General features: G+C 40.5%; 1 protein-coding gene across 7 annotated transcripts in view; it reads right to left on the reverse strand.

Moving 5' to 3' along the window:
• The window catches only part of DLG2 (discs large MAGUK scaffold protein 2), a 1,096,363-nt gene that overhangs the window by 316,133 nt on the left and 759,255 nt on the right, over positions 1–20,975 (reverse strand). The gene's annotated exons all lie outside the window — the stretch shown is intronic.

Below are 20,975 nucleotides of genomic sequence, written 5' to 3' on the forward strand. Positions count from 1 at the left end.
AAAAATACTTAGAGAGGTGTACTGCAGATTTTGCAAGCTTCTGTACTACCACAGTGAAGGGTCTGTGAAAGATAAATGGTGTAGATACTGGAATTTAAATCTCCTTTGCATATTTTTCTAGGACACGAATATCTTTGGATACAGATACCTAAAATAAAAAAGTAATAGTCCTTTGTACTTATATTACTTCTGTTCAGTGATCTGTGAAATTCCTAGATAAACACCCAAAGAGACAAACTTTGGAACAATGTCAATAATACATGTTGATATGATTCAGGAAAAGGAAGGTAAAATAAATATATGTTGGGCGAAGGAAAAAAAAAAGACAGTTTTACCTTTTTCCTACTTTTCCTATCCTCTGACACATTGCATAAACAGACAAATCATTGCTTTCATTTATAACAACATTTTTATCTCTCAATCAGAGAAAAGACAGAAACTACTGTCCTTTATTTCCATAAAAATCTACTTCATACAGCTAATTTTTCATAGATCATATAGTTAATGGGAACTTCCAGCTGAACAACTAAGCTGTTACTGACAATAACCTGCTTAGATTATTGCTTCAACCAGGCATTTCTCTTTTAGCTATACAGAAAATAACAGTTATATCTATTTAGAGAATGATCACTAGTTTTATCTATGAAATCTATGCTGTATAGTCATTCTTAAAACAAACATGTTCGTAATAGCTGCAGCCTGAGAAGTAAAAGGCAATAGTAAAAAAATGAGTTGCCTGGAATTTGGCATTTTATCACAAACTCACCAGCCTGACTGCTTGGGCAATAAAACTTAAGAGAGGGTATATTTAATACACACATGCTTTTTTTTAGCAGCTGTATGAGTACAGAGATAAGGTTTTTTGAGTGTACTGAAATTTTTTAAATTTTTTTTCCTCACATTATTTTCATTGGTTCATTATTTTAGCTTAAAAAAGATGTAAGGTCAGATAACATAATGGACTACTTAATGGATAGTGCCAAAACAGTAAATTACAAAAAGAAATCTCTGAATTTATATCTGAAATTGGGATGCTACTTATTTAATTAAGGTGACTATTAACAATACACATGAAGTTAATTCAGAAGTATGGGATAATTAAAATAAAGCTTTATTTAATTTCCATCTAAAGCTGGTGATCATTGTTACTATTTAAGTACTACTGCCAGGACAACTACAAGGATAAAAAGATTATGATTTCTTCAGCACGGAAGAATTTGTTCATTACCCTGGGACTACTAATGAAGAAGTAAAAAGATATTCTAAGGAAACATCAAAAATGGAAATTTTCTTTAAAGCATTAGTTGTGGACAAGGAACAATGATTGAATACTGTTCCTTGGTGACATAATTATCATCCTTTTGACCCAAAAAACATCTGCATACACTTCTACCAGTAAAGTGGAGATCTGAGAGTATTCCAAAATGATGATGAGAGCAAATGACAGGGATAGACTGCAGCCAGAGATTTCTTCAGGTCCACTGCACACCTAGGGCATGACCTTGGGACGATTACGTTACGGTATGCTTCGATCCTCTTCTCTCCCCATTATTAACACTGTACGCTAGTAAAGGGCAAGGTAATTTCTGGCCACATAGCTGTTCTGTATTTTGCACAAAGGAGTTCCTAATTCAGCGTGGTCCTGCTGCAATATAAGCAGATAGTAGCAAAGATAATCCCTTCCATTTTCTGCAGTGCTGAGTGGGGTGCTGGTGTTTGCCGTTTGTTTGCATGGTGTATGAAACTGAAAAAAAAAAGAGCACTAAAACATGCCACTCCCATTACAAAAGTGATGTTTACAATGATGAAAGGAGTACCTTTTTCTGCTTCTCTAGTCTACATAAAATGTAGCTGCGTTACAATGCGTGGGGCTACATTGTGTTTGTAAGCAGGGTCTGCCTTTAGGATCCAAAAAACCAGCACTGAGTATAAAAAGGTTTAAAAGAGCAGAACAAGATGGGGGCAACAATATGGGGAGAAAAGGTAAGAGAGACAACTGAGGAAGAGAGAGATTTTCCATAGCTTTCCTATGTATAATGATTTATTTTCATTGCCTAATCGTACTTGCCTTCTTTAAAAGATTTCTTCTTGGGAAGAATGGGGAATGGAACAATGGCTCATTTAATTTTACTGAAATGACTTTTGCTAATTGCTAAGGCACTAGGAAAGTATACTACAATAAAACTTTTGGGTAGGATTCATATGGCCAAATGACATCAGACAACTATGCTAATCATTTATGCTACCTTTATAATCAATGAGAGGGCTTTTAAAGCATGATTCATCTCATCTCAAAGAGATATCTGAAAGGGATGAGATGAATCACACTCTTGGTATCCGAAAGGCCGGGGCCTGGATGTGGGAAGAGGTGGGTGGGAAGATCAGTGCTATAAAATTTCACAACCTGCGTTAGAGTCTCACCTGCATTTATACTGAAGGTTTCTGTTTTGTTTTAAGACCTCCTTGGTGTGGATCCCTCTTGTCACTAGCTACATCAGGTTAGTCTCATATCAGATTCTTACTCTATTTTAAAAACAGAGAATCATTCAAACATTTGGGAAGGCAGGGAGCAAGATGTTTCCTAAACTTGGTCTTTTTTCATTGCTCCATTGAAATTAAAAAAAATCAAAATAAAATAGCATATTTAACTGCAGAACCTTTTTCTTAGTGACTTTTGTGGTTAGGAAAACATTGCCATCAGAACATAGAAGATCAGGAGTTGCTTTGAGGAATGCTCTCCCTCTCACTTTCTACTTTGCTAGTGTGCAATGTGCTTCACAGTAACACCTCAGCTTGGACAAAGTGCCTGATTTCCTCATGACAGGAATTAGATGAAGGATAGATTTAGAATGGAGATAAGGAAGACATTTTTTACAGTGAGGGTGGTGAGACACTGGAACAGGTTGCCAAGAGAAGTTGTGGATACCCCATCACTGGAAGTGTTCAAGGTCAGGTTGGACGTGGCTTTGAGCAACCTGATCTAGTGAAAGACAGGGTTGGACTAGATGGTCTTTAAAGGTCCCTTCCAACCCAAACCATTCTATGATTCTATAAAGAAGAGAAGACTACTGCAAGAGGAAAAAGGAAAGAGAACTGGATTTAATACTGGTGTACATCCAAGTCAAACTCAGTTTTGTTCAAAACCACTGAAGAAACAGGCACATGTAAGATTGGGTCAATGTGTAAACTAGGGAAGATCAATCATATTCTATTTCCTTCCATTTCCACTGGATAGGAGTTTGTAAAATTCATCTGCCTTTGCATTCCACAAATGTTGATCACTGATCCTGTGGATAATAACATGTGTAATAGTGGAACGAGACAGGAGACATTACTGGGAACAGGGGATTACTGAGGAAAAGGGACAGGGGAAAGGGCTATTCCATCAAAACTGGAAACTGCAGAAAAAGTGCTGATATTAACAACAGCCAAGCATATTTATTCATATATTTTTCCTGGATTATCAGAAAACAAAACAAGAAAATATTTGAAAGGGTAATGAAGCCATAAAGAAAAAAAAAGTTGTAGCCAAAACAATTCAAAAGCCTCCCAAGTCTCAATCATAGCTATTTCAGAAAAAGGTAACCAGTGACTGTTTACATCTATTTTGCATTGTTTGCTGCACCAGATACACATCTTAAATGCATCTCTATATTAGTAAAAACTTATGTTCTATGTACTTTTCTGGTAAAAAGTAGGCATGGAGGCTCCTCCTATAATTAGTCCAGCAACAGGTGCCTCTATGTGATAATAATAAAATCACTGTTTAAGAAATAGGGGATGAATCACATTTTGGGCATATCACTTTCCAGTATCAAAAAAGGGAGCCTAAAAGATCAACTGCAGCTAGATAAAGTCAGCTTTCTAATAAGAAGTGAGGTTAAATGAAACTCTCACTCATAACTCAAATTCGATCTTGCGTTTTGCTACTATCCTACAAAGGGAACCAAGTTTATTTTAGGCCAGTAAACAGAATGAGGGTTTTGGAGTGTAAATCCAACATGAGTTTCACAGTCCTAGCTGCGAAACTCCAAATAATGGGGAAGCCAAAGAAAGTAGAATTTAAGTCATAACCTTAAAACGTAATTAAGAAGGGTGTGATTTGCAGGTGTTAACCAGAACAGTGTGCTCTAGAGACACAAAATGAATAATTCCTAATGGCTGGATTCCTGGCTTTACCACAGCATCCCTTGCCACCAACAAAGTGACCTGTTAAACATAGAGTAAGTTCATGAAGCCACAAAATGCATAGGACATGCAATTGAAATATACAAACATAGAATCACGGAATCGTTTTGAATGGAAAAGAACTTTAAGATCATCGAGTCCAATCATTAACCAGCACTGCCAAGGCCACCACTAAACCATGTCCCCAAGCACCACACCTACACGTCTTTTAAATACCTCCAGCGATGGTGACTTCATCACTTCTCTGGGCAGCCTGTTCCAACGTTTGATAACACTTTCAGTGAAGAAATTTTTCCTGATATCCAATCTAAACCTCCCCTGGCACAACTCAAGATTGGATATTATCCTAGCACTTGTTACTTGGGAAAAGAGACCAACACCCACCTCGCTACAACCTCCTTTCAGGTAGTTGTAGAGAGTGATAAGGTCTCCCCTCAGCCTCCTTTTCTCTAGACTAAACAACCCCAGTTCCCGCAGCTGCTCCTCATCACACTTGTCCTCCAGACCCTTCACCAGCTTCGTTGCCCTTCTCTGGACTCGCTCCAGCACCTCAATGTCTTTCTTGTAGTGAGGGGCCCAAAACTGAACACAGGATTCGAGGTGCAGCCTCACCAGTACTGAGTACAGAGGGACAATCACGTCCCTAGTCCTGCTGGCCACACTATTTCTGATACAAGCCAGGATGCTGTTGGCTTTCTTGGCCACTTGGGCACACTGCTGGTTCATATTCAGCCAGCTGTCGACCAACACCCCCAGGTCCTTTTCCATCAGGCAGCTTTCCAACCATTCTTCCCCAAGCCTGTAACGTTGCATGGGGTTGTTGTGACCCAAGTGCAGGACTCGACACTTGGCCTTTTTGAACCTCATACACTTGGCCTTGGCCTATCGATCCAGCCTGTCCAGATCCCTCTGCAGAGCCTTCCTACCCTGAAGCAGATCAACACTCCCACCCAGCTTGATGTCATCTGCGAACTTACTAAAGGTGCTCGATCCCCTCATCCAGATCATTGATAAAGATATTAAGGAGAACTGGCCCCAGCACTGAGCCCTGGGGAACACCACTTGTGACTGGCCGCCAGCTGGATTTAACTCCATTCAGCACAACTCTTTGGGCCCGACCATCCAGCCAGTTTTTTACCCAGCGAAGTGTACGCCCATCCAAACCATGAGCAGCCTGTTTCTCCAGGGAACGCTGTGGGAAATGGTGTCAAAGGCTTTATTAAAGTCTAGGTAGACAACATCTACAGCCTTTCCCTCATCCACTAATCGAGTCACCTTGTCATAGAAGGAGATCAGGTTAGTCAAGCAGGACCTGCCTTTCATAAACCCATGCTGACTGGGCCTGATCACCTGGTTGTGCTGTACATGTGGCATGATGGCACTCAGGATGATCTGCTCCATAACCTTCCCTGGCACTGAGGGCAGACTGACAAGCCTGTAGCTCCCCAGATCTTCCTTCTAGCCCGTTTTGTAGATGGGCATGACATTTGCTAATTTCCAGTTACCTAGGACCTCCCCGGTTAGCCAGGACTGCTGATAAATGATGGAAAGTGGCTTGGTGAGCACTTCTGCCAGCTATCTCAGTGTCGTTGGGTGGATCTCATCCGGCCCCACAGACTTGTGCCTGTCTAAGTGGTGTAGCAGGTTGCTAAACATTTCCCCTTGGATTATAGGGGCTTCATTCGGCTCCCCGTCCCTGTCCTCCAGCTCAGGGGATTGGGCACCCAGAGAACAACTGGTCGTACCACTAATGACTGAATCAAAGAAAGAATTAAGCACCTCAGCCTTTTCCTCATCCTTTGTCACTATGTTTCCCCCCGCATCCAATAAAGGATGGAAGTTCTCCTTAGTCCTCCTCTTGTGCCTAATGTATTTATAGAAACATTTTTTATTGAAACATTTTTTACTGTCTTTTATGGTAGTAGCCAGATTAAGTTCTAGTTGGGCTTTGTCTCTTCTAATTTTGTCCCTGAATAGCCTTACATCTGTGTAGTCCTGTTGAGTCACCTGCCCCCTTTTCCAAAGGGCATAAACTCTCCTTTTTTTCCTGAGTTCCAGTCAAAACTCTCTGTTCAGCCAGGCTGGTCTTCTTCCCCGCTGGCGCTTCTTCTGGCACATGGGGATGGCCTGCTCCTGTGCCTTTAAGATTTCCTTCTTGAAGAGTGTCCAGCCTTCCTGGACTCCTTTGACCTTCAGGACTGCCTCTCAAGGGATTCTGTCAATCAGGCTCCTAAACAGGCCAAAGTCTGCCCTCTGGAAGTCCAAGGCAGCAGTTCTGCTGACCCCCTCCTTACTTCTCCAAAAATTGAAAACTCATCATCATTTTGTGATCGTTATGCCCAAGATGGCCTCCAACCATCACATCATGCACAAGTCCTTCTCTTGAAGGAACACTACTTGTGCTCCTGATCCCTCAACCAGTTGACCCAAGGCCCTGAAGTCTCCTTGATTGCCCTCTTCTTGTAGCAACTTCATCTCTGCCTACCTGAAAAATCAATAATGGATAATAATCTGAGGGCCGTACCAGGGTAGGAAGCTCTCTCTTCACATCTTTAACCAGGGCCCCAGGGAGACAGCAGACTTCCCTAAGAAGTGGGTCTGGTCTACATATTGGGCCTTCTGTTCCCTTCAGAAGGGAGTCTCCTATGACAATGACCTGTATTTTTTTCTTTATGGAAGTAGTTTTGATGCAGGGCGTAGGCCAACTTAATCTCAGCGACACATCCGAGCTAGATGAACCATCATCCTCGTTACTGTTATTAGGCTAGAAACAAATGAAATATGAATGAAAATGTGCATGTAAGCACCAGAAGAGAGAAAAAAGATTAGAAAAATTACGTGTATTGACAATACACAACATTCCTAGTAATAAAACAAAAAATTAGTCGTTTCTGTCAAGCCTGGACAGAATGTCTAGACCCTGTTATGACCATAGCACAGGTGTCTTGTCAGCAGAAGACCCTGAACCATAACAGTGCAGTGCTGGCAGCAATTTTACAACATATGACATACGCCATTCTCTTCCCTGTAAGCCCAAAAGGAAAGCAGATCATAACAAAAAAAGACGTGTGTTTACTAAATTAAGAAAAACAGGCAATAAACAGCAGCCTTGTCTAAGATTTAGAGATTGAAGAAAGACATATTCAAAGTAAAGAACCGCCAATCACAACAGTGGGCTCCTAGAGGGTATAAAACATCTGTCCAAAAATTAGTTTATAGTCACCGATCAAGAAAATGACAAGAGATGTGATAAGGGTTCGATGTCCCATGTCACTCGTGTCACACACGAGTGAACCAGACCACCTTGGCACATGCATCCTGGGGTTTGTGAGGATGTCGGTGATGCAGAGTGAATGAAATATATGAGAGGATGAGCATAAGTAGGTAACTTACTTGGAGAGATCATGAACAAATATCACGCTCCTTTCCTGTGTAATCTCTCATTGTTTTGCCACAACCATTTTCTATAGACGTGAAACAAATTAATTTGCTCCAGAACACTCTGTGAACTCAGATTTTACGAAACTGTTTCAGGCAGCAAAACAAGATAATACAACCAGAAAGTACCCATGCAAGAACTTGTTCCACTGAGAACCTTCCCTGGCACTGCGAGCCTGGCTGTGCCATGTGGCATGACACATTGACCACACTCCTGTGAACAACCAGACAAGGCAATGAGGAACACAAACTGAGGTAGCTCCTTTGTCTTTCAACAAAGCAGCCACTTCTACAACACTCAGTTATGAAAGATATAGCTCAGTGTTGTTTTATTGTTGAAATTACTTAAGCTTACATAGCCAATATTTATATAGTCTCTTTTTCTCCTGTGAAAGGGAGAACAGTATCATAGTGATGAACCTGCCAATGAAATTGTCAAACCTGGAGCAATGAAGTCCAATCCAGGCTTCTAATTAATCAAATTCCACTTGGAGGGAGGAAAGGAACATGGGTAATACAAAATGCTTTGACTGATATAATTTGATTGACTTGTTTTGACAGGTACCACAGTAATATCTAGTGCTATAAGAATATATAAACTGAAATAGGGTTAATTACAAACAGAGGAGCAGCAGGGAATATCTCCCCCTGCCCCTTTTCTGAAGCCTCTAGTTGCCAATCTTAGTTTTCCTGGAGGAGAAATATAGCACATATTTAAAAGTAGCACCCATGACTGTGGAAGTTTAATGCGCTTATTATAGCTGTGATTTACGATTACTGTTCATTATTGACAGTAGAGCCCTTTATTATTTTTTACACACAAAAATGAAATACATTACAAACAAAAATTAAAATATGTTTCACAATAATTATACAATGTTACAAGGAGGGACTGATCTTCCTCTCCAGAGCTCTCTCTTTGTGTCTTTATTTTTCATCCCATGAATCAATTCCTGAGAAACTGTTAATTCCAAACACAGGAAATATCACTTCAACTATCTCATGTCCTTCTTGTTGTAGGGGTAGATTCAAATATCAATTTACTTGAGCAAGTTCTTATGGTAATTCCTATTCCTGACTCATGTGGCAGCTTATACCAGAAGGACTTACATGAATAAAATTTGACTGCATTTTGTTCTGTGGATAAAAAAGTCAGTCTAAAGTTCAGTATGATTCATAAAAATTTAACTCATATTCATAACATACTTACAAGCTGCCTACTTTCATTGCCATCGTTAATTCCTCTTTCAGACCCTGCTCCCAGATCACTTCAGAGGGCTCTTTTTGTAATCAACAATCTGATAATAGCTTTGACCAGGAAAAAGGCCCAAACCCCTATGAATCTAACTGAGCCTATCGTTATCTAGTGTTTCTTTCTAATGGCCTTGGGTTAAAACCTTCAAGCATCTTCCCTACTGTTTTCCAATTTTTTTTTTTTTTTTCAGAAATATCTAGTGTTTTCGGTTATTTCCCAGTTGATGTCAGATAGATAAAAATGGTCTACAGTGCCACCAGGTAAGAAGAACACTCTCTGAAACCACCTTACACGAGGAGAAAATTATTGTCCCCTTTACACTGTGTGTCATTATATACTCATGCCTTCAGCTATTTATCCAGTAGTTGCTACACAGTTCCTTTATTCTTGCCCACAGCCATTTTTATTATTGTCATTAATCCCTACATTCTGACTGCCAGTGCCTCACCTTTCCATACTACTGAACCAACAGAGACGCCAGATTTCCGTATAAGCCTCTACTGAGGCTCAAACTGGAGAGCATACACAATACTTCCACAGAGTATGGCCAGCATGCTCATGAGAGATGCTAAGACTGGGTACAGTTTGGCAGTTGTGATTATAAAGCAGGCAAAGAAAACCCCTTCCTTGCGAATAAGCACTGATTGCACAACAACACTGATGCATCTTTCTGAGGGACTGGACCATTCCATAACCTCAGCGAGAGAGGACTTAGAACTTTTCCATATGGAGGCAGATTTTGGTCAGAGTTTTTAGCAGAAAGTAAACAGTAAAACCTTTCATCTTCCATCTACATTTACCTGGATAAATTTTAAATACTGCAAATTGAATTTTTTAAAACAAATTTCAATAAAATAATTCTAATTTTAATTATTCTTAATTTAATAAAAAGAAAAATTTAATTGAAATGTAAAGCACTATAGTAGCACAATCTTGCTGTGCAGCCCAGTGCAGGAATCTGCAGAGATCTGTTCTTGCTGCTTGCTTGATGAGAGAGAGAGAGAGAGAGAGAGAGAACAGGGATAATGATCTCACTGAGATCAAAATGCCCCCAATACACTGGTGCTTCTGTACATTCATACTACCCCAAATGGCTCTTTGAAGGACTAAAGGCTTGGAAGAATGGTAGCCAGCTAAAACTCAACGCAGGAGAGACTGTGGTGGTAGCTGCTGGCTGGTGATCCAGTGGCAGTGACGGCAGGCTGACTTCTGTACCTTTGATCGAGAATACCTAAGTAGGTTTGCTGTCTCCATTTGAAATTTTACAAACTACTATCCATACCATTAGGAAGCATATGTAAGTTTAAAATTTGGTTACCATGCTGCTACCTACAGCTCCTTATACCTGTTCCAAAACAGTTATGTGCTGGGATGTCCCAGAAAGCTCCCTGCCTAACACTGCTTTCTCTGAGCTTGCTCTTCTACTGGAGACAGCGGAATGCAACACATTACATATTTTCTTTGGACACAAGGGCTTCATCAACATCATCTGAGACCCACAAAAGTCAGAAATGCAGAAAAGTCCACAATATGGAAAAATCTTCGGGATATTTCAGGGATTTTTTTGCTGAGTTACTCTGCTCTGGCCTCACAAGCGAATTTAAACTACAACACTTTTCCATCTGCTTTTTCATTCTTTTGGGCATAGAAATCAAACATTGCAGTCAAATCTACTGGGTTACAACAAGAAAGAAAGGAATCTGTTCTCAGGACACAGGGTTATACTCCTTGGCTTAAAAAAATTGTTTACATTTGCAGCCAGAGAGGAGATGATGGGAAAGTGAGATTACGGTGCAAATATTAACATACCTGCAAGGCAGAGAGCGCACGATTAAAAACAATCACACTGTAGGTACAGTAGATAAAGCATTGGTTTTACATTATCATAACAGGAAAGCTAATCTTTGTGTAATCTTTAATAAAGCCTTGAAAACACATCTTGTTAAATTACACTGCTATTTGTATAAATTTGTAAAAAAATCCTCTAACACGCAAATGAAAACAATCCCTTCTCTTCCATTTAGTTTTGAAGTCAGTTTTTCCCATTATGATTTTTTTGCCTGCATATATTTATCTCTAAAGATACATTCACTTCAGATGTAGCTGAAAAGAAAGGAAAGAGCAAGCTAGGAAAATACACATAGAGACTCATTAGAAGTTGTGTTATTCTATATTTTTACATTTATTCAAATTAATTAGGCATAAATTTCCCAGAAAGCTCAGACAAGGAGCAATGGCCTAATTGCACAACAGGAATTCTCAAGAATTCTTAAAATTTGTCTTGAAAATAGAAGGCAGTATTCCTAGTTATTCACAATAGCGGATTTTTAAAGCATTAATGAGGATTCAAGTTCACTGAAAATCATATTAAATCACACTGTCACAATTCTACTAGCGTAAGTGCAACAATGAGAAAATTATTTCATTTTTGACATATACTGATATTCCAAGAATTGTAGCAAGCAGTTCAGCTCTTTTAGGAAAAGCTGCATGATACACCAAGTCTAAAGATTAGTGATGTAAAGCAGATTAATCCAAGATCTGCCACTTAGGAACAGGATTAAGTTCTTACAATTTGATTTTTTGAAATGTCTTTTCCCCCATCTCCATGCCACCTTTGCGTATGGCTACACTGAAGCTGTCTATTCACGTTGACTGCCTGTTCACACAGGAAGATTTTGCATATTTTTGGTGCACCCACAAGGACATATAGTCCTCAGATCCAGAGTCACTAAAAATCAGAATTTTTGATTAGGGTAGACATCATCTGGCTGGCTGCCTGTGTGACAGGATCGTTTACATCTTGCAGGGGATAATGTTAAACACAGCACAAGTGACTGTATGGCTTAATGTGCTCTGAATGGACTGTTAAAGACTACCCTTTTATTTTCTCACTCGATTTTTTTCTGCACCGGCATCATTTTTCTTAGAAAGGGGTTTTGTTTTTTTTTTTTGTCCCATCCTCAGCCCTGCCCTTTCATTCACTTGGGCAAAAATGAACTGGACTATGTGTGACTACAGATGAAGAAGACATCCCTAGAAGTGTTCAAGGTCAGGCTCAATGGGGCTTTGAGCAACCTAATCTAGTGAAAGATGTCCCTGACCATGGCAGGGGGGTTGGACCAGATGATCTTTAACGGTCCCTTCCAACCCAAACCATTTCATGATTCTAAGCACCCAGTTGTCCTAATTAGCAGCAAAAAGCCAGCTAGGAGGTTGCAGGGTGCATTTTTTTAAGATTGTCATAAGATGATCTAAAGCCTCACTACTGCCAAAAGAGATAACTCTGCTTTCCTCCCTGCCTTTGGCCACACTTTCCCACTGCCTACCTTGTATAAGCCATGACAATTTTCTAGCCATATTGATTGGTGAGCCGAAAATGGCACAAACCCCAAAACAAATTAGTCTGAATCACAGATCAGGTGCATATTCACCAGAATCTACAGAGATGGCAGCAATAACAGCAGGCAGCTGAGGATGGTGTTGGGTCTATGCGTTCCCTTTGCTAGCAGCACTGTTTTCTACAAGGTATTTTATTATAGAGTTGTGACTCCTATGGAGAGCAGTGCAATGTTATCACTGTAGATACACTGGTACTATGAACCTTTTCTGATTAGAGAATGAAATATCGAACCTTGAACTCACCCTTTCAAGAGAAGTGCTGGCCTTGAGAAAGTTGGATTTAACCACCTTTGGCTGCCTTGTAAGAATGTTTAATTCAGAGAACAGGTATGCACAAGGACTGAAAGCAGTGGGAAACCAACTTATCTCTACTGACCCATTTTTTTTTCCTAACACAAGTTTTTAAGGCAATTAGCCTCATTACCATAAATATAGTCTTGTAGCTGTATTTATTTTAACTGCATTCCCTGTTAAAAATGCCATTTTCCCTTAATATGGAACCAATAATCAACTCTCTAAGGATTTCATTTTGAGAAGTACCTGGAAACGGGATCAACATGGCAGAGCTTGATCTCACTGATGTAAAACCAAGAGAAGTCCACTTTTCCTGACTGTCTCCTGTCTTCACCAGGCAATTCAGATGAAATCTTGGTGGTTTTTTTCCCTTTCACCCACTGCTCATGCTCTTAAATTTCTCTTGACCCTATTTAACTCCTGGTGTGTCCCACATAAATTCAGACACGGAACTTTTGGATAAAGAAACACAAAGAAACAAAAATAACATGTGATGGCTGCTCTGCAGTGCCAAGAGACAAGCAGGCAGTTACAGAAACGTGGAATGAGTGCACTGAGAAAATCCAAAGAATCTGCTATTGTTTTTACATCATATATTAACTCTGGTTCAAATGCTGAAATATGATTCACTTTCCATGCACAAAGTGCACTGGTTGTTTCAGGCATAGGAACCAAATTTTTGCTGACAGTCGATCATAGTTTGTCTGTCATTAACAAATAGTACCTACATAATTTTCTGCACAAATTACTGTAATTACTGACAGCAGCACAAGTTATTTCATCTCCTAATAATGAAATGAAAAGCATTTGATCCTGTAGATGTGCTCACCAAGATCTGTTTTCAAGTAGTTATTACTTTTTAATGAGATGTTAATTTTTTTAAGTCACGGTACTATGTAAAGCTGTGCTTTTCCCACCATTTTTTCCAATCACGATTCATTCTTGAATCCTACAGACCTGACACAGGAGATAATAACTATTTGAATTCATGAACAAATGCTATTTGCTTTGTATAACATTAGGTGATACATTTTTAACTGAGTACAGCTGGGTCACTGCTTTCTAAGTTGGATGGCTCTTCTAGACAAATATTTAATAATTTGTCACCAATAAAATGGAGACAGAAGGAGCAATCTGTCAATTTGGGATCTGTTTAACAACCAGAAATGTCAGGGAGAGACTCATCAGTTTCTTTTGTTCGTCCTCCATCTGATGAGGGGAATTTAGCATTTATCTTCTTATCCCTGTTGCAAAGCTGAACAGAAATACTTTATTGAAAAGCTCTCTGCCAATTGTGTTGAAGGTTGAAAATACAAAATGAAATCAAAGTTCTTCTTGTAGCCTCTTATCTATTTGCAATCAACCCATAAATAATCTGTCATCCATTTAGTTACTTCCTTTTTTAAAAATACAGAGAAAAATCAAGACACAAATTTACAAGTAATTTTGATTTCTTTTATGTAGGGTGATTTACACAGCTGTGGTGTTAAAATTTTACAAGTATATAAGTGATACAGAGAAAGAAGAGATGGTGCTTACTGAACTGTAGTTAATAAGGTGAAGACTCTCTGAAAATGGATTAATGAGTCACTGCTCTTTGCTTTGGGTCTTTTTGTCTCCCTGAAACTGTACTTTGGTCCCTTAGTTCAGTTTACCAAAGATGCTTTCTCGCAATACTCTAAGAAACAAAGTGAAACAAAAATGTTTTATTTACCAGTGAGAAGCACCCTATACTCTCACAGACTAAAATGAGTAAAATCAGACACTTGTGAGAAATAATGCTAAATATTTGCTGGGGGAATTGTACTCTAGTATATATAACCAGAAAGACAATGTGAACCCATACTTGAAATCTGTATTCGGAAATATATATTTTTCCAGACTGGTCCCAGACCATGAAAGATTTTCTAAGAGCTTGTGCTTAGCAGTCTTGAGACTCAGACTATAACACTTAAATGTGACAGTTTCAGCCTGAGTTACACTACAGATTTTCCCTGAGCAAGGATTTCCCTGATATTTTTCATCAGGGCTCTTCATGAGATATAGTATAACACAAGACCCTGTTATTAGTCCCTTGGGGTGTTCTATGTAGCAGGGGTATTAACATGGCCTTTCCATCAGCTATTTCAATCAATAACAATCCCTGAACTTCCCTGCAACGCCAGAGGTAGCGTATAGGTCTCAGTGTCTGGGAATGATGTACACAGCATTCCTAATGAAAAGTGAAACCCTGGGGGAAAGAATGTATGTAGTAACATGTCGATCTATTCCTAGACCATTCCTGGGACACCCCTTGGAAATTTTAGGCAGCTACTTGGATGAAAAGATTCATCCCAGTGAGACCCACAAATATAGAACCCAAAACCTACAGGACAAATTTTAGGTGTAAAGAAACCCAGCTCTGCCTAGACAAAAGTGTTTTACATGAAATCAAGACTTAACATTAAAAGTCTTAGTGCAGGGTAAAGCAAAGGAGTCTTGACCAGCCTCCAAATGCTGAAACTTACTGTGGGAGCAGCCTTTAGTGAAGAACCAGCCACCAATTTGACCAAATTGTTCCTAAGGAGCATGATCCTGGCTTGAACAACAGAAAAGCTGAAAAGCCAGAGAAATCCTTGCTTGATGTGAATGAACAAATGCAGACTGAGACTGCAGTTTATCTGTTCTACTATTCATTAACATTTTCACATGTGGAGAATTTTATTTTCAAAAAACATTTTAGCCCTAGTCATAACTAAAGCAAAAAATGAGAGAAATCAAAAATACTAAATTACTGTTGAGGACAAGCAAAGGAAATGTTTGTGTTTTTTGTCTGGAAGACACCCTATTTATTTCTGCACATGCATGACTTAAATAGCTCTATGCCTACTGTTTGTCTTCATACTGCAGTGAAACGAGAAAGTTTTGTGATCACTGAATCTTGGGGCTGGAAAAAACTCCATCTCCATGGATCATTTGCTCTATCTTCTCGACCGGAGGCAGAACCAACTATAGTTGCATCATGGCTAACAAATGGCTGTCCGATGCACCCGGGTATTTCCCATGCTACAGACCTGGTGACCTGCCTGGTAATCTATCACATCACAATTCTCACTTGTCCTAAACCCAGTCCAAATCTTGCTTATCATAATTTGTCTATTACATTTTGTTCCACACCCTCCCTAGACGGCACACAGAGCAAACTCACTCTTCAAAGACGTACTGCAAGGCAAGAAGATTACTATCAGCGGCCCATAATCCCCCCCTAAGTCTTTGGTATTTCAGATAAATGGCTTCAGATCACTCATTCTTTCCTTGTAGTATAGGCTTTCTAAATCTCTGATGATTTTTACTGCTTTCCCCTGGAGTCCTCCCAACTTCCCTCCAACTGATCTACCCCTTACTTGAAGTGGAAATCTTAAAGCTTTACCTGTGAAGGATGAAAGGTTTGGTCATATGTCTTATAAACCATACATCAATTTATAAATCCCAATATAGTATCTGAATGTTTCATCATAGTGTGATGTCTAGAGACAAGATAACAAAGTACTAGATACTCTTCTACCAGATTCTTGCCCTGTCAGTTCTCTGCTAAGCGCCATTTAGTAGATTATTTGATTATTTCTGCTTAAAGTACCTTGCATTTGTCCCTGCTGAATTACACTTCGGGTTTTTTCAGACCACTTTCAGTGTTAAACCTTCCTGGGACATAGCATCATCTGAGAAAAATGTGAAAAAGAGTTACAAAAGAGGAGTATGGCATCCTCTGGTAACCATTACTCTTGAAACTTTTTCTAGGTGCTTATAAAGAGATTTCCTACTTGTTCCAGTATTATTCTGGGGTTCTGAAAGCAAACTGATGGCTTTATAGTCCCTTGGCTCCTCTTGTTCACTTCAAGGAAGATGAGTTTTCTGCTTGCCCTTTCCAGATTTTCACTTTACCTTCTCTACACAGGTGTTCAAAACCAACCATTGCCAGCACTCAGATGTCATCAGCCAAGTTTCAGTGATCTGGGATCAAGACCATCAGAACCTGCAAGTGTAAAAAAAAATCTCACTTCTTTAAGTGCTGCCCGGCCTGTTCCTACTTCATTTGAGGCTGAGGTCTTGTCCCTCTGTTGCTGGTTTTAATCATGATAGCAACCTTATCACAGATGACCTTTCTGTGAAAACTGATGCCAGCAAAAAGGTAGGCACTTTTTATATCTTGCCTCGAAAGCACCTATCATCTCAACATCTCTCTGTAACTACAAAGTACATTTCTAAACTACAAGTATTTTCACTGCATTACAGAGGGCATGCTATTTGCTACAACAGAATTTAAAAGTATTATCTAAAAACAACTTTCAGAAATTTTGGTTATGGCATTTGATAATCATTAGAATTTAGAAATGATCACATCTGACCTACAGACTACGGATAAGATTTACACTTTGCCTACCATTTCCACTGAGTTAATTTTTCAATTACAGTATATAAAATGTAGATGTGCCTAAACTAAATAACTTTACTAAATTATTTGCTATAATTTTATGCTTCCTCATTTCAAGTCTCTGTTCGTTGGAGTGGCTAGTATGTCTTTCTATTAATTTCATAAGACATCCCACGCATTGTTTTGCTTAAGAAACAAAACAAACAAAAAACCGGAACATAGTTTAGGGAAAAAAGTCTATGTCCTTATTTGCAAATATCACTTTCCAAAATAAAAGCTTCAAGCATGCCTTGAGGATATTGTTCTTTAACTTATGCAACATATCTTTTATCATAACCTGAAGACTTTTTGTGTCATTATATCCTTTTTTACATTTCATTCAGCTCTAAGATCTTGCTTTGCAACTGTTTCTTCCTATCAAAGATAATGATTGGACAAAATTCTTTCTAAAGAATCCAAGAGCAGGCGTCTCATTTGTTCGTATAAGTCACTTGTCCTGGTTTGGCTCAAACCAGGCCAAATAGTCTTAGAGAACCCAAGGTCACTGCTTACGAGTAAAGAGCCGAAGGGGGTTGTACCTGCAGGGAGTAGTGGACGGGGCAGGTGACCCAGGATTGACCAGCAAGGTATTCCATCCCATACATGTCATTCTCACTTTCCTGTTTATCACTAACCCACTGCCTCCTGGAGGTGGGGCCCAGGAGGGAGGGGCCCTCCTGTCTCCCACTGATTGGTACCAGCTTTGCCAAATCTCCAGTTAAAAGCCTGCAGGTGTGATGGCAGTGGAGCTTTTGCATTTTGCCCTCTGCCCGTGCTGGGGGGAGCTACTGCCTTTTCCCCTCTGCCTGTACTGGGGGGAGCAATTCTGCCTGAGGAGGATTTCCAAGCTCTTGATCTTGGTTTTGTACATATTTGTATATATTTGGTTATTTCTATTATTATTGTTATTATATTCTTTTTCATTATTATAGTTTATTAAAACTGTTTTAACTTTCCAACCCATAAGTCTCTCTCCCTTTTCCCTTTCCCTTTCCCTTAGGTGGGGGGGAGAGGGTTAACAGAGAGCATCTGCCACCTGGTTAATAGCTGGCCCAGCTTTAAACCGTGACAGATTTAATTGGCGCCCAACGTGGGGCTCGAGAGAAGCTCCAACAGGTTACTCTGATAAGTTGAATCCTGGCTCTGGTGGGAGGAGACCTGGAGAGCTCAGCTGAGAGAGTATCAGATTTCTTCCTTTGAGATTTAGGAGGGGTTGGAAAGTTAAAACAGATAGTGAAGTTGGTGATGTCATTTTTGAATGCTGTGTTATCTCATCTTTTTATGGAATTTCTTTCACAATTGAGTATTGTAATGATGCCTTACCTGCCGTGGGCACTGTGTTATTGCTTGCTTCTTATGAATGTTTACATGCAGTTTAGCAGTGGGCGCTGGTCGAAATGTATTGTTTTGGTATGGGGTTTGATACTGATTTATGCTGTGATAAACTGGGCAGTTAATATTCCGATCTCTTATCTCTATGACACAATGATGGGCAGCTTTAATCGCGAATCAGTAGCAGCGACTTCATCTGCACGCTCCAGGCGTCCTTTAGCAGATTCTGTTAATGATTACACTTCCAGTTTTACTTTGGGAAATAGTACCTTCTCCTTTTCTGCCAAGCTGATTCCACTAGATTTTGCGAAATTAGGATGGTGCTGTCTAGGTGGCATGTTTTTATTTTTGGTTGTCCTGAATGTGTTTCTGATGTGGGATAAGATTAAATATCGGTGCAGGGACAGTTGTAGGTGTTATGCAGCCACCTCAGATCCTACAGTGTGTACTGCTGCTACAGCCTCAGATCCTACAGTGTGTACTGCCGCTACAGCCACTAAACCCACTGAAGCCTCGGCAGCCTGTACCACAGCTGCTACACCCCCCAAGATGGCCACTGCAGCTACTCAGACTCTCAGCACTCCCACGACAGCCACTGCATCTACTCAGACTCCAGCATCTATCGAATCTGTACCAATTGCTCCTGTAACCAGGAAGAAATACCAAAAGAAATCAGCTCGTGAAGAGAAGGATGATGACTCAGAGCCTTCTAAGGCAGAGCCATCATATGACCCAGGTGAGGGCCCTTCTCAGGCAGAGTTAGGGCCCAACACAGATGGGGGTTTCCTCGATCGTCCTTTTAAAGCAGACCCATCACAGAAGAAAGGTCCTTCTAAAGCAGAACTATCACAAGAGGACTCGGACGTAGAGATAACCTACCACTCCTTATCCCTGAAGGACCTGAGAAATATAAGGAAAGACTTCAGCCGTTATGACCGTGAACCTATTATTACCTGGTTGCTCCGATGCTGGGATAATGGGGCAGACAGCATGCAATTGGATGGCAGAGAAGCCAGACAGTTGGGATCCCTGTCCAGAGATGGTGGTATTGATAAGGCGCTCGCAAGAAAGTCAAACACTGTCAGTCTCTGGAGGCGACTCTTGTCAGCTGTAAAGAGCAGGTATCCCTATAAAGATGATGTTATGAGCCACCTAAGCAAATGGACCACTATAGAAAAAGGTATTAACTACCTTAGAGAACTGGCTGTGCAAGAGATCATTTATAGACACCCACGGGACATTGTAGATCCTGTAGATCCTGATGAAGTGGAATGCAACCGATCCATGTTCCGGAAGGTTGTGAAGAATGCTCCACCGACATATACCCATACATTGTCAATATTAGTATGGGGAGAAGATGATATGGCACGTTCTACTGTGGGCGAAATGGCTAACTGTATGCGACAGTATGAAGATAGTATTTCTTCCCCACTGCAGGCACGCATCTCAGCTGTGGAAAAACTGACTAAGGAGAACAAGGACTCATTTAAACAACTGTCAGACAAACTGTCCATGATAGAGAATAAACTTGACTCTCTACCTACACAGGCGCGCGTTGCAGCCGTTAAGAGAAAACGTTCTCCTACAGGACCAGCTCAAAGGAAACAGAACACATCACGAGGTATCCTGTGGTTTGCCCTGCGTGGTTATGGGGAGGACATGAGCAGATGGCATGGACAACCTACCAGTACCCTACAAGCACGAGTACGTGAGTTGCAAGCTAAAAGAAATACCAGAGAGAATTTTTCTAGGAGGATGGTTGCTCCAGTTACCAGTGAGCAGGACCCCAGTCAGGGGAGATGGGCCTCAAATCACTTTTTCCCAAGTGTGAATAGGAGAAATGAAGGTCCAGTCCCTGTGAGCAGCATGAATCCATTTCTTAATTAGGGGGGCCCTGCCTCCAGCCAGGTGGAGGAGAGGGACAACCGGATTTATTGGACTGTGTGGATTCGATGGCCTGGCACATTAAAACCACAAAGGTATCGAGCCCTGGTAGACACTGGTGCACAGTGCACCCTAATGCCATCGGATCATAAAGGGGCAGAATCTATCAGTATTTCAGGAGTAACAGGAGGATCTCAAGTGTTATCTGTATTGGAGGCCGAAGTGAGCCTAACTAAAAATGAATGGAAAAAGCACCCCATTGTGACTGGCCCAGATGCTCCGTGCATCCTTGGCATAGACTACCTCAAGAGAGGGTATTTTAAGGACCCAAAAGGGTACAGGTGGGCCTTTGGTATAGCAGCTGTAGAGACTGAGGACATTAAACAGCTGTCTACCTTGCCTGGCCTCTCAGAAGATCCTTCTGTTGTGGGGTTGCTGAAGGTTGAAGAACAACAGGTGCCAATTGCTACTACCACGGTGCACCGACGACAATATCGCACCAATCGAGACTCCCTGATCCCCATTCATAAACTGATTAGACAATTAGAAAATCAAGGAGTGATTACCAAGACTCGCTCACCCTTTAATAGTCCTATATGGCCAGTGCGAAAGTCTGATGGAGAATGGAGATTAACTGTGGACTATCGTGGCCTAAATGAAGTTACGCCACCGCTGAGTGCTGCTGTGCCAGACATGCTAGAACTTCAATACGAACTGGAGTCAAAGGCAGCC

The sequence above is a fragment of the Nyctibius grandis genome, chromosome 2 (genome assembly GCF_013368605.1).
Source record: "Nyctibius grandis isolate bNycGra1 chromosome 2, bNycGra1.pri, whole genome shotgun sequence".
Lineage (NCBI taxonomy): Eukaryota > Metazoa > Chordata > Aves > Nyctibiiformes > Nyctibiidae > Nyctibius > Nyctibius grandis.